Raw genomic sequence first — 25,634 nt, 5'->3', positions numbered from 1 at the left:
GGCTGTCCAGCAAACTTAGACCCAAAATAATTGCACAGAAACCATATTTATTAAATCACTGTTTGGCCCATTTGCTCTAGCTTTTCATTGGATAACTCTTATATATTAATTTAATCCATCTCCACTAATCTGTGGCTTACTGGAAAAATTTCAGCATGTCTGATTCTGGCAGTGGCTCCATGGCTTCTCACTGACTCCACCCTTCTTTCTCCCAGCATTCAGCGTAGCTTTCCCTGCCTACCTAAGTTCTGCATTGCTATACGTCCAAAGCAGTTTCTTTATTCATCCATGGTAATCACAGAACACAGAGGGGATTCCCACATCACCTCCCTTTTCCTGTTTAAATAAAAAGAAAGGTTTTAACTTTAACATAGTAAAATTACATATAACAAAACAGGTATCAAACAAGAATTACATTTACAATATATATATCTTCTTTATCTTTCATCACAACTAAGGAAAACTATAACTATAAATTCTTTAACTCCATCAAAGACTCCAGAAGGATATAATATTACCTAAGTAAACAGGAAGCACATTGTAAGTAACTTCCAATACTCTAGAATTGACAGAGACATCTTGTGCCTGGACATTCATCTAAAGTTTTTCTGTACCATTTGGACATCCATCTTCAGCCTACTGGCTCATAGTATCCAGCAGAGTTTTTCATGAAGCAAGAAATTACAAAAACAGTTCCACCTATATTAGCAGTTTGTCAGTCACTTTCTTCTGTGTCCTGCAGAATGTCTGGCAGACTTTCATGTAGCAGGAAGCCCAAAGGAACGGCTAACCTTTAGGCAAGTTCAGCAGTCATTTCACTGTGGGTCATGCATGTCCAGTTTATCAAACAGCCTAAGAAAGAGCAGTTTCTTGACCAAATAACTAACCAAATCCATCAAGAACTTTTTTGATGCCCACCTTCCTTTTGAAGTAGATTGGTTTTGCCAGGAACAGATGTGTCTCATTGTCATGAAAAGCCCTAAATTCTTTTAAAAAAATTAAATGCCATATTCTGTAGTCTTTGAAAGTTTTGAAGAATACCAATTCATCTGAAATATATTTCTGTACATATAGAAAATCTAACAAACACGAGTATAAGTTTGACTAATATAGATGACATTATTAACCTATACTTCTTAACTTTACATTACATTTTTAAATGAGCTACACAATCACAATAATGTAAGATCAGAAATACATATAAATATAACGAAATTGACTTTAAATTTTTATCAATAAACCAAGATCCATACCAATGCAAATTATCCATACCTGTATCATATCATCCTTTAAATAAATGTAAACAAACATTTATAGACAATATTTGGGAATATAGCCAGAGTTTTCTCCATACTGCTTCCTGCTGATTGTAGGGCATAGTAATTTTTGGGAGTGTTCACAGTGACCTTTGAGGGGTCTTGTTACATTAAAATATAGCAGTCTGGAAGCAATCCACAGGTTCTCATCCTCTATGGAAACAAGAGAAGAACCTCTTTCTCAAAGCAACATATCCAGAGGTCAATTTGAAAGTCGTGATACCTTTATTATATACATGCTGTTTTAGCTTAGCAGCCCATACAATGAAATACCTTTCTGTACTTAGCTCATTCACAGTCAAAAAATTCAAAGATAACACAATAATATACATAATTCAGAATTTCTTTGAATTTTCCATGTTATGTGGCTTATTTTTCTTTACTCCTTTTAGTCTATGAGTATCTGTATTCTGTCTCTCTAAAAACATTACCCTTTTTTAAAGCATTAACTTTATTTTATGACTCTCTATAATCCTTTTCCTGTCTCTTCCAAGCCTACATACATTTATCCAACAATATGACTCATCTGGATTTGTTTTTATTGCATATCTGTAATTCTTTACTGTCTAAGAGTGCTTTATAAAATGCTAAGCACTTCTTTAAATTTAAGCTGCACTATTACTATTATATATATGGAATTTTCTGCTTGCCTGCCCAGTCCAGCATGGTAGAGTTAGTCATGCTTCTGAGAGCCAGGCACTCAGCTCTTTCTCAGGCACACAGTTAGTCCATGTCACCATTAAGCAAGCTGCAGGAGTCTGCTCACAAACCCCATCCAAATGCTCCATTTACTGAAAGATCCAGAGATCACACAGCAAGGCCCAGAACATCGACATTTCAAAATGATCATGACTGAATCAGGAGAAACTTTCTTAAGTTAGCTGCTGTACACTGCCAGCAAACAATTAAACAAAGCACCCCCTTTAAAAATGTAAATTAATCCAAAACAGAGTATTCACTTTTAGAAGCAAACTAGATAATCTCTCATCTCACAAAAAAATGTCACCTCCAGTTTTAATAAATACCCTAATGTAAGTTCTGAAACATCAAAACTCTGCAAGAGAAACTTAGGGTAAGCACTTTGGGTAGAATAAAAATCTGAACTTTCTAAATAGGACTCTACCTGTTCAAAGACAATAACAATGGTCAAGATTCTTAAGTTAAGAAGCTTCTATATGGCAAAGGAAACAAACAGTAAATCCCACACAAAGATATGGCTTGAAAAATCAATTAAAATCTTTGCTAGTGCCCACCCACTCTTTTGTCTGTGAGGTCCTTGGCCCACTGTACAAAAGAGATCCATCCAGAGGGGTAAGTATGTGCCCGCCTGACCAAATGGTTTAGGAATGGAGTATTGGGCCCCTCAAATTCCTGCTGCAGGGCTTCTTGTTCCACATGACCCTGCCTCTCCCAAGCCTGCACTATTGTCTGTGAGGTCCTTAGCCCAGGAAGAGTTCCTGCTCTTGCACTGAGGAAATCCATCCAGGAGGCACTCCTTTCCATCTGTGGGGTGCTTAGATCCACCAGCACAGCCAGCTCCAGTGCTGAGGGGTACTAAGAGAGGATAGAACAAAGAAATTCCCCAAGTACACAGTCAGTCACAACAAAGATTGACCAAGATGCCAATAGTATCCTGGCTGCATTTGAAGAGATGGGCAGGTGCCAGTCCAAGAATTTCTGCAACAACCTGAAAAGCAACATAACAACACGAGAATCTAGTGATCATGCAACAAGAAGACTAAACACCCTATTCCAGAAGAAGTAGAAGAAATCGACTTTAAACAAAACATTATGAAAATAATAGAGGCCCTTAAACAGGATGTGAAAAACTCCTTTAAAGAAATGGATCTAATAAAATAAAAATACTTCTGGGGCATTACCATCCCTGACTTCAAACTCTATTACAGAGCTAGGGTAATAAAAACAGCTTGGTATTGACATAAAAACAAAGACATTGATCAATGGAATCAAATCGAAGACACAGATATTAATCCACAAACCTATGAACACCTGATTTTTGACTAAGGAGCTAAAATTATACATTGAAAGAAAGAAAGCATTTTTAACAAATGGTGCTAGCATAACTGGATGTCAACTTGTAGAAGAATGAAAATAGATCCATATCTATCACCATGCACAAAACTCAGGCCCAAATGGATTAAAGACCTCAATATATATCTGATGACACTAAACCTGATAGAAGAGAAAGTGGGAAGTAGTTTGCAACACATGGGCATATGAGACCTTTTCCTATGTATAACCCCAATAGCAGAGGCAATAAGAGCAACAATGAATAAATGAGACCTCTTGAAACTGAGAAGCTTCTGTAAAACAAAGAACACTGTCATTAAGACAAAAAGGCAACCTACTGAATGGGAGAAGTTCTTCACCAACCCCACATCAGACAAAGGCTTTATCTCCAAAATATATAAAGAACTCAAGAAATTAGACTTTAAAATGCTGAATAACTTAATTAAAAAAATGGGGTACTGAACTGAAGAGAGAATTCTCAACAGAAGAATTTCAAGTGGCCAAAAGATCCTTAAGGGCATTTCAACTTCCTTAGAAATCATGGAAATGCAAATCAAAACAATTTTGAGATGCTATATTAAGCCTGTCAGAATGGCTAAAATCAAAAACACTAATGATAACCTATGCTGAACATGATGTAGAGTAAGGGGAATACTTATCCATTGATGCTGGGAATGCAAACTTGTGCAACCACTTTGGAAATCAGTGTGCTGTTTTCTCAGAAAACTGGGGGTCAACCTACCTCAGGATTCAGCAATACCACTCTTTGGAATATAGCCAAGAGAAGCTCAATCATCTACAAAAGCATTTGTTCAACTATATTCATAGCAGTACTATTTTTAATAGCCAGAACCTGGAAACAACCTAGGTGCCCCTCAATGGAAAAAAAGGATAAAGAAAGTGTGGCACATATACACATTAGAGTTATACTCAGTGTTAAAAAAGTGACATCTTGAATTTTGCATGCAAATTGGTGGAAATAGAAAACACTTTACTGAGTGAGATAACCCAGACCCAAAATAATGAATATGGTATGTACTCATTCATTAGTGGATTCTAGACATAAACAAAGGACATTGAGCCTATAGTTCGTGATCCTAGAGAAGCTAAATAATAAAATGAACCCAAAGAAAAGCATAGCTTCTCTAGGATCATGAACAGAAATGCTGTCCCCTTCATATTCTGTTTTAAACTGTAAAGTTTCATCTGGTTCTCTGTGGGAGTTGTTAGTCAAAGTTCACATGGGATTCAAAATTTCTACAAAAACTTTATTGATTTTCTTTTCATAGTGACCAAGATATGAAGTTGAAATCATCAATATTGTGATCATAAAATGGCTTATTTCAGAAGATTCTCTCTCTCTGCAACCTACCCAATGTTTATCTTTATCATCTGGAACCCCTCCAGTGTCCCTTTTTTGAGGTCATGATAAAACTGATTGTTCTTCTGCTGGCTCAGATTTGTCAAGCAGAGTCTCTAGGCATCATTATCAATAACTTCAACAAGAACAATCTCTTTGGTAGTAGTTATATCGACACCAAATTAAATCTTCATACCAACCAATGTACATTTCTAGAGTGGTCAGGATTTCTCCAATATTTGAAAAATCTTGGTCAGAATGACTCATGTTTCCCAGACCACTGTGGATCATTCTTGGCATCTTCCTAAAAAAAGAGCATCTCTGCTTTCAGTGAGTAAAACTTACATGCTTTCTATAAAGCAAGATTTCTTTCAAGAACCAGTTGAATTCTTTGGCACACCCATTCAGTTGGAATCATTCCATAGTAGGGTACAACAAAATCGTACTCTCTTCACTTTCTGGTGAAAGCAGTTTTGATACATGCTCCCAGTAACAACTGAATGATACAGCTGATATGTTTATTGGAGTTGGCAGGATTGCCTTTCAGGTGGTTCTTTCCATATGCATTTCCTGCTATAATTCTGTCCTTTGACTGCAAGAGGATTCTTTCTGGATTATCTAATGATTCATATACTTCTGTTTTACACTCAGAGCTTTTTACTAGTGTTCAATAACTCATCTGTAAGTAGGCAGAGAGTATAGATAGAGCAGGAAAGAAAGGTTGAATCTCTTGACTAGAGGTTTTTGAGGTAAAAAAGTGAAAATTTGTCAGTTGTTGGTCTCAATCAATGTAATATTTGGTTCCTAGTCAGAAAATCATTACCTGTGCTAAAAGTTGAGTTGTACTCATTTTTTTCTTCAAGAAATTTCAGTAAATTGGGTCCCATGTACAATGACCTTGATTCACTTAGAGTTAAGTTTAATATAGAGTGAAAGAAAGGATCTAGTTTCATTATTCTGCATATTCAGTCTTTCCAGCAAAACTTGGAGATGCTATCTTTTCTCCAATGTGTCTTTTTAGAAAGTCTGGGGGCTATAGGAATGGAAGCTTGCATGTGACTAATCAATTCCTTTCCATTGATCAAAGTTTCTGTTTTAATTTTGGCATCATGTGTTTTTATTACTTGTATGATGATCAAATCACCCACAGTGTAAAAATAAATGGGGAGCATCCATAGATGATTATAGTTGAAGCTAGGACATGGGGATGAGGAGATAAGGGACCAAAACAAGTAAGAAGTGTGTTACCAAATAATAAGATTGTGTACAAACACCTAATAAAAACCCACTGGTTAGTAAGCTAATTTTATTTTTTTTAAAAAAATAGAAATTAAAATATATGTACCCTGCATGGTTGAATGGAACTGATTTCAGAAGAAATGAGTGATTAAAGGAAAATCACTGTGCCATGCACAGTATACAGGTTAACACAACAGAACTTGGTATGACCAATAAAAGTAAATTTTCTTAAAATTTATGTATAATATGTCAAATTTGTGGCATTTTAAAACATTGTCAATTTTAGATAAAATAGTAATACTCATGATTCACTAAAAGTTCTGGTAAGAACTCCTGTCAGCAGGTGAAGGAAATAGATTTGATCGGTTTAGTCACTGAAACTATAGTAAGTGGGATTTTTCCTCATGGAAATTCTGGTGCTTCTAGTTTACACATGAATCACAGGGAAAGAATATGTCATTAACTGGCTGTGTCTAAATTTACAAAGTTAGCAGCTGAAGCTAACATTAAGTGATGGGCATCCATAATTTAATTGTGATCTTTCCTACCACTTGAAAAATGGTTAAAAAAAAAAGTCAAGAAGCAAAAATCAGGCGCATCAAAGTTTATTATTATCTTGATGGGATATCCCTTTTATTGATAATTTTTAGAGCATCTCTTCCAATTGTCAAAACCCAGAATTTATTCACTGTGAGAGTTTTCTGCAATACACAGTAGCTATTCAGAAAAAAAAAAATCTTGAAACTTTGATTTCCAAAGACGCATGGGAACATCTAATACAGTATCTCTAGTTTATAGCTGATGAAATTAAACTCAGAAAGAAAGAGAATTTTCCAAATAATGCCTCTCTCTTTTTAATTTCATCAGGTTAATGGGATTTATCTATTTATTAAATATACACCTCATTGTTAATAAAAGCACAATCCCAAATTTTATGAATTTGTTATAAATAATGAGACTTTCTGAGGGTAAACCTTTGAGGAGATAAATCTCATGGAAGCTTTCTACACTTAGGAAATAAAGGCTTATAAATGCATAAATAAATTTCAATAAAAAAGATACAATTGATTTTACTTTATTTTCCTCGTGTTCCAAGGTGCATCAAAATGAAGTGGTTTATAGAATGCAATATATTTTAATCAATTGCAAAGAAATCTTTTGATCTTATAAAACCTCACAGAGTTTATACAGTGTATCAGTGACTGATTAATGGACCAAAGAGTTTCAAAGAAGGAGGAGAAGGAGGAGGAGGAGGAGGAGGAGGAGGAGGAGGAGGAGGAGGAGAAGAGAGAGAGGAACAGTAACAAAAAATCCTCCAGAAATGGACAAAATAACATTGCAATGTTAAAAGAAATCCTAAGAAAAACCTTTACAACATAAAATACCTACATTTAAAAAGTCAGAGGAAACATAGGTAGATGAGTTAAATGTGATTCTCTAGAGTCTGGAAACATAAGAACAAACCAAACTTAAAAGCAGCAGAAGAAAGAACTTTTAAAGGGACAGAAATCAAGGACTTCAAAACAAAATATTCAAATAATTTAAGATTCAATGAACCTAGAAGCGTATTCTTTCAAAATATAGAAAATATTGACAAATCCTTAGTTCAGAAAAAGAAGACCTAAATTAATAAAATAGGATATGTATAAGTAACCATTACAATACACAAAAAAAATCAGAAAATTATAAGGTAAACTTTAGAAACTTTAACTCTTTTAAAATGGAAAATTCAAAGGGAGTGGTTGAATTCCCAAACAGATCTCAGCCACCAAAGTTACATTAAGGAAAGATTTTTTTATTGTTTTTAATTGCCCTATACACTTTTTTCTCAACTTCCCTTCTTTTCTCCCTTCTCCCCTTCTATCCTATCCTTTGACTCCAACACTCCCAATTTACTCAGGGGATCTTGTCTTTTTCTCCTTCCTATTTAGATCCATGTATGTCTCTCTTAGGGTCCTCTTTGTTGCCTGGGTTCTCTGGGGTTGTAGATTATAGGCTGTTTTTTTTTTCTTTGTTTTATATCTAGAAACCACTTATGAGTCAGTACATATTCTATTTCTCTTTCTGGGTTACCTCACTCAATATTTTTTTCTAGATCCATCCATTTGTCTGCAAATTTCAAAATGTCATTTTTTTTTATCACTGAGTAGTACTCCATTGTGTAATTGTATCAGATTTATCCATTCTTCTGCTGAGGGGCATCTAGGTTGATCTTATGTATCCCCTTAAGAATTAAGGAGATTAAAAAAGTAATAGAAGACTTCTAACTTAAGTGAGTGATAACATTCTCAAAAAAATACTTGCAAACCATACTGAATACAGGCACTCATCAAAAGTTTCTGTCATGATCAAGTTGATATTATTCTGGAAACTCAAGAATATTTCATCATAGTTAAGGTCAGTACTACAATATATCATATAAATGGACTCAAAGTAAAAGTCACATGATCAGCATAATAGATGCTGAAAAAAATCTTTGGCAGAAATCTAACATGTCTTCATGATAAAGGTCCTATAGAGAATAGGATTTGAAGGAACAAGTGATAATGTCATAAAGGTTATACATAACAAATCCTCCACATATATTATCCTAAATAGACAAAACCTTGAAACAATTCCGTCAAATTTAAGAATATGGCAGGGCTGTTCACTTTGCTCATATAATAATGAGACATTAATTAGAGCAGTAAGACAAGAGAAGGGAATCAAATTAATACAAGTAGAAAAGAAGTCAAATTATGCCTTTTTTGCAGATATCTTAATATTATACATAGAGATCACAAAGACTACAAAGAAGACTACAAATAATCAAAATTTTCAACAAATGGCAGTATACAAAAGTAAACTTAAAGAATGAATTAGTCCTTTTATACACCAATAACAAGCTTGTTTGCAAAAACCGTGGAAGTACTTCCATTCAATAGGCTAACAAGACATAGTAAAGAATATTTCAATATTTCAACCACTTGCTGAGTGATCATTTCATTGAAAACCTTAAATTCCTAATGAATGAATGTCAGGAAAAGGCAATTTCTACAAATTGGGCAGCCATGTGATTGGCTGGGTCATTCCTCTATGCAGAGTCAAAAGGTCAACTTTTCTTTTATTCTCTGTGTGTGTGTCCCTCCCTTCCACCTTTTCTTTCTTTGTTTCTCCCTTTGCTTTTTTTCCAAAAGCTTTTGACAGTTTAATATTCCTTACGTTTTCATTAAACCTTCCCTCATCAACTGGCAGTTCAATATTCATCCTACATGTCAATCTAAATGAGATACCCCTCCCCACTTTCAGCCCAACACTCCCCTTCTTCATGCAACTGCTGACATTCATGACTTGCCTGTCCTGGAGTGTATTATTTTTAAAATTTCACAAAGTAGGTAACAGTTCCTTTGAGAAAATTCTTAAATTACTTTATTAATAAGACTATAAACCATAATAATGTCTCCATTTATTCCAGTCTCAGTGAGAACACATATGGGACATACTAATATTACAGAAGTGTTTTTGAAGACAAATCAGATAACTACTTTTATCTTTCTTGCCTTGGAATTATGCCCTGCTTGCAGGGAACTTCACTTCCCTCAAAGAAATATCCTCTTTCTTATAATGCTTCCCTTTCTTGGGTTCTTTTCCCATTCATCTCTTGTTGACTGATCCAAGTGATAAAGAGCTAAATGATACTATGTTGAACTCTCTGCTTTCTGGGAACAGTATTCTCACTTATTTCCATTCCTTCTGGATTTCCTTCAGAAAAAGGAGGACTGGATCAAATTTGGGGGAAGTGAGGGAACCAGCAAAGTTTGGTGTCATTAGGTTCTAGATCACATTGGATCCAATCAGTTGCATTTCTAACTGCCTAAAAGCACCACTCAAGGCTGCTACAGTTTTGAATGACTTTTAACCATTTCTAATGAGTTGGTTTCTATGGGACTTCAGTATCTGACAACAAGGAAAATCACTGACTTGTCTGATCAATGTCCACAGCTGCTCAGGTCTGACAAAATCACATCAGTCACTCTCCTTCCCAATTCTTCCACATACTCCCAAAGCAATAGCGCCACCTGTGGGTACTGGACACCCCAATGTATTCATTCTGTTTATTTCTTTTTTGCCATTTATTTATTTATTTATTTATTTATATTTCTGCCTCCTCCCCACGACCGCCTCCCATTTCCCTCCCCCTCCCCCAATCAAGTCCCCCTCCCTCGTCAGCCCAAATTGCAATCAGGGTTCCCTGACCTGTGGGAAGTCCAAGGACCACCCACCTCCATCCAGGTCTAGTAAGGTGAGCATCCAAACTGCCTAGGCTCCCACAAAGCCAGTACATGCAGTAGGATCAAAAACCCATTGCCATTGTTCTTGAGTTCTCAGTAGTCCTCATTGTTCGCTATGTTCAGCGAGTCCGGTTTTATCCCATGCTTTTTCAGACCCAGGCCAGCTGGCCTTGGTGAGTTCCCGATAGAACATCCCCATTGCCTCAGTGTGTGGGTGCACCCCTCGCGGTCCTGAGTTTGTTTCTCGTGCTCTCTCTCCATCTGCTCCTGATTTGGACCTTGAGATTTCTGTCCAGTGCTCCATCGTGGGTGTCTGTCTCAGTCTCCTTTCATCTCCTGATGAAGGTTAATATTCAGGAGGATGCCTATATGTTTTTCTTTGGGTTCACCTTCTTATCTTCACCAGCCCCACAACTGACAAAGGTCTGATCTCCAAAATATATAAAGAACTCAAGAAACTAGACCGTAAAAGGCTAATCAACCCAATTATAAAATGGGGCACTGAGCTGAACAGAGAATTCTCAACAGAAGAAGTTCAAATGGCAAAAAGACACTTAAGATCATGCTCAACTTCCTTAGCAATCAGGGAAATGCAAATCAAGACAACTTTAAGATACCATCTTACACCTGTCAGAATGGCTAAAATCAAAAACACCAATGATAGCCTTTGCTGGAGAGGTTGTAGAGAAAGGGGTACACTCATCCATTGCTGGTGGGAATGCAAACTTGTGCAACCACTTTGGAAAGCAATGTGTCAGTTCCTCAGGAAATTCGGGATCAACCTACCCCTGGACCCAGCAATACCACTCTTGGGAATATACCCAAGAGATGCACTATCATACAACAAATGTATTTGCTCAACTATGTTCATAGCAGCATTGTTTGTAATAGCCATAACCTGGAAACAACCTAGATGTCATTCTGTTTATTTCATGGGTTTCTTTTGAAGAAATCATATAACTTGGAGATGAGGAAGAAGAGCTACATGCGATCCAGAATTCATCATTTGTTGTTCACAGTCACAGTTTGTGATACAACATATGGGATCTCCTTCCTTTCTTTTTGATTACGGAATTCCTTGGTTTTTTGCTTTGATATATTGGAGAAACTTAACTGCAGAAAAGATTTCTTGCTATATCCATCGCAAATTAACGTCTGTGCTGTGTTGTTATTGTGGAAAACAACATTTAATCTATGTGATGTGCAGATCTCACAGAGGCTCCTGTTTGGATAGGGAATGGGATTACTTTATCATGGAGTTGAGCACACCACAGGCAGAAAGTAACCTTGTGACTTTTTCATTATTTTTTGATGACCTCATCAAAATAGAAGCAGCTGTGTAACGAGGTTTTCATATAAGCTAATGAAGTCCTTAATATGGCCATAGTCACATGACTAGTAACAATCTTGGTCAGTAACATCTTCAAAATAGCAGTAACCATGTAAACTCACCACTATCTTTGCTAATGCAACCACAAAACTTGAGCATAAAGTATGTTATCTATAAAACTTCTCAATCATACTGAGTCTTCAAAGGTCACAGAAAGAGGGAATTTCCTGCACCACGGACATTAAGTCACAAATCCAAATCCTCTTCTCCTATCTCATACCCATTTTTCCCTCACTTCTCTCGATACAACTATAGAGACTTTCTTTTTGATTGTGGGTCAGGCACAGACATAATGAGATAAATTAGGCTAGATACAGGACAGTTAATTTAGGTTACTGCATATTTGTCATCTAGAGTCAAATTGGTCTGAGCAAATATTCTAATAAATTCTCTTTCTTTTTTTTAAAATATTTATTTATTATGTATACAATATTCTGTCTGTATGCCTGAAGGCCAGAAGAGGGCACCAGACCTCTTTACAGATGGTTGTGAGCCACCTTGTGGTTGCTGGGATTTGAACTCAGGACCTTTGGAAGAGCAGGCAATGCTCTTAACCACTGAGCCATCTCTCCAGCCCATCAATTCTCTTTCTTAAGTTGCTAATGAAGCAGGACAAGCCCTAGGGAACTCGAGTCTCTTTGGAGAAGATAAACTAGTGTCCCAGACCTCTCCTTTCTTCATGGTTCATTTTATGGGAAGGAGGAAGAAATGAGACAAATACCAGATGGTGCTCTGGAAAAGAAGACAATAAATTTGGGAGACATTCCAAAAACACTTTCTTTTATTTTTCAGAAAAACAATAAGACATTCCTAGCCTGTAACAATTTAACCCAGATCTCAAAACAACAACAGAAAATGCCCAATGTTATTCTGCACTTAAGCATAGCCTACAATTAGATCAGAAGATAAAATATAACCTCTAATGGGGGAAAATCAGAGTATTGTTTTATTCTACAACTTGGTTTCTTTATAGAAGCAAGTGTTCTTAATGAGTTTTTCAGTTTTAAGTACAGGCTCCCAAGCAATTGGACACACGAAGTCTAACTAGGAAAGATAGCAGATTAGAAACCTGAAAGACAGAGTCTTCTGTCTGCTTGATCTTCCATAATAATAGATGCTAATAGTTTCTCATCTAGGACCTTATAAAATTTAAATATATCATAGAGTTACTCTTCAAAATCAAGTGTTCTGTTTCATATGGAACTCTCAGGAAACAGATCATCCCGAGAAGATGACAAGACTCAACTGCCCATGTTTGCAGGTAATGAGGATAGGTGCTTTCATTCCAGCCTGTGAACATTGGACACAATACTAAGTCTCTTGTTCAGTGTACAGCACTTGGGCTTTCCCTCTTTTTTAGTCATTTAGAAAAAAAACCCTGTTATCCTCAGTGGCACAGAGTAGCAAATAACTCCTGTTACATTATACAGGCAAATTGACATGTGGGTCATGACATTGCTGCTTCTCTCTATTTACTAATCTGCTTCCTACATTCATTTAAAAGTAAGAACATGGTTATGGCAGTAGATATTTTACACTGTATTTTCCAAAACAAAATGAAGTTGATTGCATTTTGAAAATAATGTTGAATTGTAACTTACAAAAACTCACAGTTAACAGTATGTACATATGTGGCATGAGTTAATCACCTTATCCTATCTGTACTTTGGGTTGAACTTGCTTTTAATGATATGGTGTTGTACAGTATTATCCTTCAAGCAAAAAAAAAGTCCTAACTTCATGCTATCAACTTTGTCTGTTGACAAATGTTCACCGCAGTTTGGCTTGCTAACTATTATCAGTCACTTATAAAAAGAATGGTTGACAGGGTCATTGGACCCTCCCTCCCTGAGTATCCACTCACTCGTCCCAGCCACTTATGTACCAATTTGCTCTAAGCCCTTATGTTCTTGTGATCTTGGGGAGGAGCTGAAGTACATATTCTGGAGAAGAGTGGGCTCAGTCAGTGTAGCTGTGAAGAAGCCAGTATTCATAGTGATATTTCATTTGTATTTTAATAAATAAAGCTTGCCTGAAGTTCAGAGAGTAAAACAGTCACACTGATTAGCCTTACAATCACCAGGCAGTGGTGACATACACCTTTAAACCCAGTAACCACAGTAGTTTGCCGTAGAAACCAGGCAGTAATGGTGCATGCCTTCAATTCCAGCCCTAGAGAGGAATATAAGATTAGTGGAGACAACTCTCACACACAGTCTCATTCTGAGATTCCTGGAGGTAGGATCACCATTTCAGATTGATTTAGAGATAAGAGCCATTGGCTAACTATTTTGCTTTTCTGACCTTCAGGTTAAACCCTAATATCTTTCTCTTGGTTTTTATTAATCATGCTACAAGTATTCATTCTGAAGTCTTTTCCAGTGTGTCTGCCTTTTAATCACCTATATACTCCTTTCAATAAAACTTTTCCCATGGTATATAAGTAAGACAAATGAAATCCTTGGTTCCCCAGTGTGTAAATTTGGTGGAATCAAACTTTGGTTTGTCATAGGACTTTATGAGGAGAGAGACAGTCATTGCTTAGATTCCCATTGTGAAAATATTCTCACAATAGATGATAATATTTTAAATGTTATTATCGCTAATAGTACTAATAAAAGTGAATTTGGAATTAGGGTAAGAAATATTAGAAGAAAGTAAAATGGGCATGTTTGTAGTTAAGAAGGATTTGTGAATGAAGACGAAGGTGGGCAACTAATGTTTCAAAACGAGAAGGAAAGGTGGATAGATTAAACAAGGTACTAAGGTCTGAGCAGTTTATAAAACATGAACTTAGAGATATGTACATATTAAAAATTTTAAGGTCAAAGTTCAAGCCATCAATATTAAATCTTTACTAAAAACAACAGAGTTGTTGCTTTGCTCCTCCTCACAATTACAAGGACTAGATTAAAGAAAAAATGGATGACAAACCAAGGCTTATATGAAACTGCTTGATTTTGGCCCAAGCTTTATTTAAATATGACACAGTAGTTAAAAGCATCACACTGATGTAACTGACCATATGGGCATTTAATAACCATTATTGAGGGCTTATACTAATATTGTTAGAATAAATAAATGATCAATATTTTTCCCATGCAGTCTAAAGATAGCAACTCTGTAATTAATTCTAAAACGTTCCTGTGACTGTGACAGGTCACCCATTCCCGTGTTCAAAGAGAAGCAGAGGGCACACTACGTGAACTTGAACCAGAAGCTGTTTTACAAAGTAGAATGTCAGCAAGGAAGTAAAAGGTCTTCACTTTTTCCAAAGAAAATAATGGATAAACCTGGCATTACTTATTCTCTGATTATGAAATAACTGGCGAAAGAAAGGCTAGAGGAACCAAAGACTCTTTTGAAGCTCAAGAGACTCTCGAAAAGACCAGATCCTCAACAAGTCATTACAGTATAATCAAAATTCATTAATTTTAGTCATCTGCCTTCTATTAAACACTCAACAAGAAAGTTCAAACAAAAATGAAATAATTGCTATGTTTCTTTAACATCGATAAAATTATATCCCACAGACAATAGTAAGATTATTAAGGCAGTGATTTCTCACTAATAATTTTCTTATTGATTAGGCAAATTTTGCACAGATATAGGGCATCATGTCTTTGGCATGATTCAATATCACAATACTGCATGAATCTGAAAAAGATAGGTTTATCAATGTTTCAACCTTAAACCTGAACAATGTTAAATTTCTTCTCTTTCTCTCCTTTTAATCCATCTGGAAGAGACCTTCATACTTTGACTTTATCAACTTAAACAGCTATAAAAATTGCCTAAAAACATGCTGTCAACAGATATAGTGTCCAACTGCCTTGTACAGTTATCTTTAAACACACAGATAAATGCAGCCTGCACCCCTTATTAAATAAGCCTCTTTATTTATAGTAGGTGGAGGCTACTATAGAGAACCACAATTGGTCAAAAGTGCAGAAAATCAACGATTATGAGGTGTTCATTCCTACATTGGATATCTGTAACTCAACTCCCATCCTCAAGGCTCAGAGTACAACTCATAAGTGGACTTAAAAGAACAAGATGACTAAGAGAAGTTCTACCAAATTGTGTCTTATAAAAATGATAGGTATGTTTGCTCCCATGAATGGTCAACAATATGGTTCCCTGCCAAAGATCTGTGCAAGTTTTCATGAGTCAACATTCCACTCTATACAGAAGAAATCCCTGTCTCTAGTCAAAGAAATGTAGAATCTGGGCAAGTCCCCATGAGTCAACATTCCACTCTCTACAGAGAGATGAAGAATCTGTACAAGTCGCCATGAATCAGCATTCCACTCTAGACAGAGTAGATTCCCCATGCCTAGGCAAAGAGATGCAACTAGTCTCTTGTTGCTGAAGGAGGTAGAATCAGTTTATTCAGAGAAAATACGATTTTCCAGTTATCTATGCCAAAGTGGTAAGCTGTATACTCAAGTACATATGGGTTTTACTAATTAGAATCATCATATATAGTGACAGAGGCCACGTATCTGAGAAGAAAGTGTGATGTGAGGGTGGGAACATGGAAGGACCTGGATGAGTAAGGAAGGGGTGGTTGTAGTGAAAATATATTGTATAATGTTACAAAAATAATTTATTTCTAAAAAATTTGGAGATTAAAATGTAGTTATATCATTTCCCCTATTGACTTCCTTCCCTCAAACCCTCCCATCTGTCCCTCTCTTTATTAACTAAGAAAATGGAGGATTGTAGACATAATACAATCTATGTTTCAGAGGCAGAATGGAATATTGTATAAGCAATATACCAAGCCTAATAATGTATTCAAGAGTTCTCTGTTTCCTAGCATAAGGCTAAAACTCAGGATTTTGCATCATTAAATTACTTTTTGTCTATCTTCAAATAATTTGATATAACATGCCATTACTCACAAGTAACTCTTTTCTTACTATTTTTATGATATAACAAATTGATTATCTCACAATTTTCTTTGTGAACATGATGTAGAAGGTATAAACTTATGAGATTATCCAAAATTTGTTATAAACAGCTTTCTGTTTAAATGTTATTTTGAAGCAATGATACTGCTTCGGAATCTTTGCCCTGTAAAAGAAAGAGAAAGCATATGTTAATGACGTTTTCTTTCTTTCTTTTTTTACATTCATATCTACTTTATTTTTATCATAACTAAAGTAAACTATAACTATTTATTCTTCAGCTACATCAAAGACCCCAGAATGATATAATATTACCTAAGTTAAGCAACTTCCGAAACTCCTGAATTGACAGAGACATCTCACTGACTGGACAGTCACCCAAAGTTCTTCTATAATGTTGCAGGCACCTATCTTCAGCCTATTGGCCCATAGTATCAGCAAACTTTTCCATGAAGCAGGAAATTTCAAAGACAGTTCCACCTATATCGACAGTTTGTCAGTCACTTTCTTCTGCATCCTGTAGAATTTCTGGCAGACTCTTTCATGAAGCAGGAATCCCAAAAGACTATCTCACCGTCTTTAGGCAGCTTCAGCAATCATGATGTTTTATTTACTCCATGATTACAGTATGAAGCTTTACATTTTTAATTTAATAAACATTCAATTTAAATACTTTAAGCTGTTTACATGCTTCTTATAACTACCGTCTCTTGGTATTTGTCAGCATGTTTGAATTTGCATGTTATTATGATGAAGACATGGACATAGAGCAATGTTGTACTCTTTTTTCACTTCCCAATGATCCCGTTTTTCTTTATATTAGATACTTCTATCAGTTTTAATTTCATCTTTGTTGAAAACAAAGCACAATTAGGGCTAAGCAGGTGGTTGTCACAATCAGTAGAATACAAATAAAATTTTATGAGAAATTTTCCAGCCTGGTAACAGAAAAGAGAAATAAGTCACCAAATGCATTTTATTGTTAATAAATGTTATAATAAACCCTACATATAACATGAAAAAAGCTAACCTACTTATAAATCCAAACATCTTGTCACATATTAAACTAAATTGATAATATAGCTATTAATGAATTATTGGTAAGTGTCGGTGAACTGTAATAATTTTGTTTTGAATATATATATATATATATATATATGAATAAAAGCATATAACAATAAAAAAGTTCAGAAATTAGAGGCAATATAAAAATTTCATTGTTAACAAATATTTTCCTTGAATTTGACAAGGATTCATTTTTAGAAATTAATAAATATATGAGCGGAAATGTTGAATAGTACTTGGGGGATTTCAGTGTTCCTCATTTACTTGTTTATTAGGGAAAATCAATGATAAAGTAAAGCAACTCCTATCTTGACTCTAATATTTCTATAGAGAAAATAAGTAGGTTTATTGTATTGCTCAAATATAAACAAGAAGAATTTCTGTAATCAGTTCAATGTTTTATTAATTATGAAATTTACCATACTTTAGTATAGAAGGTAATAAAATTTAGATTCTGCTATATCTGAATTATATTCTTAAAGATACTCAGCTTTTATGATATATTAAAGTAAGACCACTTTTCTTTTTATTATAAACTGTCATAATGTTCAAAGATGGATGAGATGTAAATCTATTATAGGAAACTTAGTGAAGAACCTGGACTGTTTGAATCATAACAGATCAAAAGATCACTTCACTATTTATAAAAACTTCCAGGGCTCCTTTTCTCCTCTCTAAGACAAACATAAATGGGCAAATAGTTTTGATAAGATTCTATTTTGCTCACTACATGAAGCATTGTGTTAATTCTTAAAGGAGTTGTGAGTGTATCAACAACAGAGAAATGTCTCCTATGCCTAAATTCTGTATCTAATGTGAAACCCATAACCCTTTCATACAGAACCAAAACTACCATTAATATTTCAGAATTTTTATTGTATTGTTTCTAAAATATCTATATAAAACTCACAATTCAAATTTTACTTTTAATGGTTCTCAAAACATGAAAAGAAACACTTCTATTTGAAAGTACCGAAGTTTACCACCTAGAAATCATTTGTTGGTATATCTCATTAGTTCAAACATAAGAGACCACAAACTTCCTCTTAATGTTTCTGTCCCACCCAGTTCCTCAGCCTTTCAGTTCCAAAGAAATACACAGAGGGCTACTTTAATTATAAACTGGTTGGCCTATTAGCTCAGCCTTCTTATTAACTAATTCTTACATCTAACATTAACCCACTATTTTTGTCTGTGTTAGCCATGTGGCTTGGTACCTTTCTACAGTGAGGCATTCTCATCTTGCTTCTTCTGTAGCTGGTCGACGACGGCAAACTGAGCTTCTTCCTTTGTGGCTGGGCAACACTGCAGACTGAGCTTTTCTCTTTGCAGAGTTCTCCTGTCCTTGTCACTCCACCTCTATCCTGCCTGGTCATCCTATCTATACTTCCTGCTGGGCTACTGGTCAATCAGCATTTTATTAAAATAATACAAGTGACAGGATAAAAGATCATTGTCCCATAGCACTTAATAGTGGTTTGAATAAGACTGTCTGTTTTAGAATCAGAAGTTTGATAACTTAGTCACCATTAGACAGTACTGCCTGGGCAAGTTTAGGAGGTATGACAATAAAAAGAACCATGTTCCTGGGGTAAGCTTTGATAGTTGAAAGCCATGCACTGTTCCCTTTTGGCTGTCTTTGTTTCCTAATTGTCACTCTAGATGTAAGCTGTCACTGTTTCAGCTGCCATGCATATTTGCTGCCACACTTTTGTAGCAATGACAGTGCTGAATGCTTATTTCTCTGGAGAAAAGAGTACAAATAAACCCTTCCTTCCATTAATTGCATTGTTGTTGGTGTTTTATCATAACAATAAAAATATATAATATTGAAGTTAGAACTGGGAATGGGGGTCTTACCTGGTGGTCATCCTTCTTTTTATTCCAGTGAGAATATGCCCTCTCCTTAATGGAGTAAATATCCTTAAAAATTATAGTATATTTTCCATCCAAATCTTTGGGAGTAACATTAAGCTTGTCAGTGTCATTTTCTTTTGCAATTGTACATTTTGTTTTGTTTTATTTTCTATCCCATTTGCTCTTATTCCTTGTAGATGTGCCAAAGAAAAGCCACTAACAACTATTGAGATGAGTCAATATTAGGCTATTTTCATATCTCCTTAATCAAAAGAATTTATTCCACTAGTTGTAATTTTATGTTCAGATAAACTCTTATGGAAAAGGCAGATAACAGTTATATTCTTTAACAAAATATCACAAGAACAGTCTCTAATTCAGTTGCTAATATAATTCCCTTCTGAAACATCTTGTGCTAGGTTTCTATAATCCACAGGACTCTTACTGATTTCCACGCCTCCACCATGGAAGATTGAATATACATATTATAATAAACCCTTTATATAACAGGAGGAAAGTTATAAACCCAAAGATTTTGTCACATATTTAACTAAACTGATAATTGTTATTTGGTCATTATCCTGACCTTGGATCTTCTCAAGCCTTTCAGTATATCCACTGTCAATATTAAATACCAGTATATCCCCATCCAAGGACATAGATTGGACCCTTATGATTTAGCTCTTCTGGAGATTGTTTAGCATCAATCCACTGGGGACCTGAATTCGTATATCAGAAACACATCATCTTGGGTGTTCTTCCTAACCAGTATTAGTACCATGGCTATTGCCTTCTTCACCATTGTCTATTTCTTCAATATCAAGGATAGGATGCACTCAAAGTATTACTGCATGGATTGCAATACTTTTCTACTGTGGTTTAACAATTTGGACTTGCGTGCATAAGCAAAAGAAACACTGAACCATCTCCCCAATAACATCACCATCCCTGAGAGTATCATGAGCAGTGGACAGTCTAAAGTGTCCATTCACCTAAACTTCCAACTTGGGGTAAACAGTAACAATAGCAAAAGGTGGGGGGAAATAGTCAAGGGGTACAAAAACATCTCAAGCTGGCAGCTGAAATTAGCAGTGTTATCCATGAGACATTGATTCAGGAGTAGTGTGATCACTGAAATGTTCTTTGTACTTTTGGAGAGACACTGAAAACAAGCAATATGTTATGTCCTGCTTCTGAATGATTATTGCATGAGGTTTTGGAAGTAAAGTCTTGTTTGGTTTGGAACCCCAAGTTGTTGAGATACCAGAAGTGTAAGATATCTGATAAGGACAACTTCAAAGAGAGGAACAAATCCTAAAGGCAAAGCCTCATTGAGTTCAACTGTTTTACTAAGACAAAATGAGTGTTTTTTTTAAAAAATATTACTTCATAATAAAATTTTAGGAAAGCCTTGGACATATCTCAACTTGTAAAAACAATATACATTAAGCCATCAAGCAGTATCATACTAAACAGAGAAAAATTTCTAAGCATTTCCAATAAAACAAAACAACAATATATGCTCTTTCATTTCTTTGCAATATAGTTTAATTGTATTCCTATCCAATAAAATCTAAACTGAAATTGTAAGACAACAAATAATGTACACAGGATATACACATAAGAAATAAATATGTCAACATATTCTTATTTGAAAATTATATACATCTGAATACATAAATGACTTAAATCTCCACCAGAAAAACTCTATAGCTGATAAACTACTTCAAGACACTAGCAGCATAAAAATTAATACAGCAATAAAGGAAACACAAGAACAATGTAATTCACAATAGTCTCAAAATTATCTTTCAATAAATCTCACCATGCAGAGAAAGACTTGTACAATTAAAACCTTATGATGCTGAAGAATTTTTGAAGATGAGAAGATGGAAAATTTCTCATGCTTATGGACTAGTGAGGTTCATATCATCAAAATGGACATCATACAAAAAGTAATTTATAGACTAAATGAAATTACCAAAAAAAAATCCAGTGCAATTCTCAGCAGAAGTTGACAAATTACCATTAAAGTTCATATGGCAAAACGAAAGACCCAGGGTAGCCAGAACAATATTGAACATTAAATACATTGCTGGATACATTATCATTTGCAGTTTTTTTATAGTACAAAAAAAGCAGCATGATGATGACATTAAAATAGACACATTAATCAATGGAATAACGCTGAAGATAGTCACATGATCCCACACCCTTTTATACACCTGACATCATCCCAAGATGCCAGATATATACAATAGAGAAAAGACATCTTCAACAAGTGGTATTGAGAAAACTGGACAACTTCAGGTAGAACACTGATATAGGAACTTTGTCTTTCACCATGCATAAAACTTTATGACAAATCAATCAAGGGGCTTAAGATATGAAATACATAAAAGATTAAATTACAGATACTAAATGACCACGGAGAGCCTGACTTTAGCCATTACATCTACAATATAATGCTTACACATAAGGTTCAGGGAACATACTAGAATAGGAGCCAGGAAGAGCTTAAAGGTAGCAGGACTAAAATGTTTCCTGCAAGATGCTGTCTGACATGACTAGTATTCTTGATGAATAAACTCTAACTACATGGGTGACTAGACAAGACCTGCATAATGACAATACCAACTGAAAAGCCAAGGTGATCAGAAATGTCAAGTTTAATTTTCATGTGCCTGAAGAGTTCACTTAACCATCTGCCTACCTCCCTTAGCAAGAAAGAAAAAAAGACACTAAAATAAATTGTGCAAATATCAGTGAATCACCTAAGATAAGAATAGACATACAGTGGAACAGTGTTTTACTGCCTCAAAAAATATTTTAGGCTTTGTTGTCTCCAAATCACAGGGATAAAGAATGGTAGAAACTCATTAGCAAAATCATTGACTAGAAAAGCAGCAAGTAACCCCTTAGTTTACAGCTTAGCTACACAAAACAAATCTCCATGCCTAATTATATCCTCCTGAACCTCAAGTAGCCTGACAAGCCTGTTAGAGAGAAAACTGAGCAAATTCCCTCTACTTGTGCACTGATGGTTGTTTTGGCAAAATTTCATTAATATGTCCAATATGTTTTATGGAAAATAATTTTAGCATATTAATGGATTTACAGAAGTTACTCATTTGAATAAAATTTGCATAAAAACGCTATCCAGTGAATCTGCTTAGGAGAGTTTAATCATGCAGAAAATAATTTTTATATTTTATTTTGTTTTTAAGTTAAAATAAAATAAAACATGCAAGTTCATAAAAATATATCATATGATTAACACAGTTTATATTATATTGAAGTTTTTTATCTTTTTTATCAGTTCTATCATATGATATCACATCTGAATTTTTACATTTTGACTTTTACAAAAAAATACAGACTTATTTTTAAAGAATTAGATTCATATGAAGACCACTTTTAATGGGTGCTTCGTGTTTTGATATTCTAATTAGTCATGATAGTATTTACAACATTTAAAATTTGTTCACATAATGCCATAGCATTTTCTCGGTTTACTAGAGCATTACTGGCCTGAGACTATGAGTTTCTCATCTCTAATTACAGTACAAAATTGCATGCCAGAATGATGGTGATTGCCTCTTCTCTCTTAACAAATGTTCTGCCATTGCTGCTGCTGATGTCCACTGACAATGGATTTGAGCTTTCTTAGCCCTCAAATGTGGACTCAATACCAGCCATTCTCCAGGTAACTTCCAGACTAAAGCTCTTGATTGTGACTACCAAGTGTCAAGCTTCATTCACAGCTGTTAGGTTCTCAGCATTTCCAGGATGCACAAGACCACTGTGCTACATAACCCCAAAGATACAAGACAACTCATTCTACTTTAGTGATTTTGAAAAAGTACATACTAAGAACTTAATTGAGTTAATCTACAATGCAAATGTTGATAAGCAAACCCTAGGGCCACAGAGTAAATGTGTTTGAAAACATGAATGTTGGAGAAATAATGAAGGCTAGATAAAGTCAAGCAATCCTGGGGCTTTGAGAAGAAAAGGAGTATCAAAGAGACAATGCAGAGACAGGGCCCAACCTGTTAACCTGGGGTACACTGGCATGAAGAGATACATGATACAGACACATGGTCAGCTTCAGGCCAAGGAGAGAATATTCAAGAAAAGCTACAGACCAGTTTTTTTGATATTTGAACTAGCAACTGAGCACAACTAAATGTTCCTCTATCTACTCTGCAGTGTTTCAATGTGATAGTGTCAGCAGTAGAAGCAGGAGAGTAAGGTAAGGTAAATAAGTTTCTCTGCAAATATTCTTTGTGATTCCTTGGAGGAAATTCTGTCATATATTTTCCAAACTACACTGTGAGCTCTATTTTCCCCCATAGATCATCCTGCAGATCTCATGTTTCAAGGCAATCTTTATAAATGTTGCCAATTCACTCCAGCTCCTTTCATAAATACCCCATAAACTTAAGGGTTTAAGTAACAGTGAAGGGTTTCTCACCATTCTGGACCTTAGGCGTCCCAATGAGCTATGGCACCGTTTATCTTTGTGCAGCATTTCTTTTTCTGGAGTGCAGCTTGCTGTCTTCTTGCTGTGTACTGTGTACTCAGTTGAAAGCACATAGTTCAGGGTCAACATCATGTGCTGCTTCATGTGTTTTTCCATTATCTGCCTTTCAATTTCCTTCATAACGAATTAGGACCATGACTCAAGCTCACATATTAACTCATTTTCTTTGGTTTTCATAATTATTACTGCAGACTTGTTAGAGAACCCTAATGTTTATTTTTCCAAGTCTCCTATTCAGTCTCTCCAAAGGAACACTCCCATTATCTGTGTAATGAAGTGAAGAGGCACAGGAAGACCTGCTTTTTGTTCTGCCTGGCACCTGCATAGCTAGCTTTACACCTGAAATAACAACACACAAATTGTATTCATTTAAACACTTCCTGGCCCATTAGCTCTAGCATCTTACTGGCTAACTCTCACATTTTGACTAACCCATTTCTAATAACCTGTGGAGCACCACGAAATGGTGGCTTAGCAGGAAAGATTCAGCATGTCTGACCTGGCTGCTGGCTCCATTGAATCTGCGATGGAGAGGAGAGGCATGGCGTCTGCCTGACTTCCCTTCTTCCCAGCATTCTGTTCTGTCTACTCCACCCACCTAAGGGCTGGCCTATCAAATGGCCAAGGCAGTTTCTTTATTAACCAATGAAATCAACACAAAACAGAAGACCCTCCGACATCAGTGTAATATTTAGCCTAATTTGTATCCTCTTGATATAAACTATGGCACAATCCTGATTTATCAAGAAGACCCAGAAGGAAGCAAAAGGTCCTGTATAACATTTCATATAATTACATTCCAAAGAAAAAGGAAGTTGTCATTGTCCATGATTCATGAACAGTGTCACATTTTAAAGTAGTTTAAATAATTTTATAAAGTCTCAAAGGCAAATTTACTATGCAACCAATTTCCTTTTATATGGGTAGTAAATAGAGTGTGTTAATAAGCAAGCATAATCTCTGTGCTATTTGTGTCATTATACTCAGTGTTTACATGGTTACTTTATGGCAAAAGGGCTTTCATATTTAAAATAGAGAGCAGAAAATGAACAACAAATTTATGGATTCCATAATTTATGAAGTGCTACTTGAGACAACTAAAATAATGAAGAAGGGTAATGACTATCTCAGAAGAGAGCACTGCCTGTGACTTACAGTGATTGGAACTATGGCATGTCTTACTCAGTTATCACAGAACTCAGTCCTTTCCTTAGTCTCTGTTGTGCCTCGTCATGTATGACACTGCTTGAGCAAAGTGCTCAGCTATCCTATCTTTCCCATTACCTCATAAGCAATTTTCCAGCAACTTCTGCTCTCACTTTTCCAAATTATCTGGCTAATATGTCTGCTTTTGTCAATCAGCTCCATCCCAATAACTTTCTTTCCCAGACATATGCAAATGCCTATTGTTCTTGCTTACTGTTTTCTACTATCCAATTCTGCCTTCAGTTAGGAATCCAGAATCATCATTTTAAGTGGAATTATACAGGAAAATCTATTAAGGGTTTATAACTGCATTAAAGTTAAGAGTTAAATATCAACTGTGGCCAGTAATACTCTAGAAGATATTAGCATGCTATTCTGGCCACTTTGTTTACTGAAATTCCCAATATCTCAAAGGTGCTATATGTGTTCTTTATGCTTTC

The 25,634-nt window shown here is 35.4% G+C and overlaps 1 pseudogene; it reads right to left on the bottom strand.

The window, feature by feature from the left end:
- Nucleotides 1-4,685: 4,685 nt before the first annotated feature.
- LOC121432604 lies at nt 4,686-24,108 on the bottom strand (annotated as a pseudogene).
- Between the last annotated feature and the right edge of the window lie 1,526 nt (nt 24,109-25,634).

This window comes from Microtus oregoni, unplaced genomic scaffold (assembly GCF_018167655.1).
Source record: "Microtus oregoni isolate MIOR12 unplaced genomic scaffold, Mior012 000002F_ref0000024, whole genome shotgun sequence".
In the NCBI taxonomy this organism is placed as follows: Eukaryota; Metazoa; Chordata; class Mammalia; order Rodentia; family Cricetidae; genus Microtus; species Microtus oregoni.
Note: the sequence above shows the minus strand (reverse complement) of the source record. Positions and strands in the feature narration are given on the sequence as shown.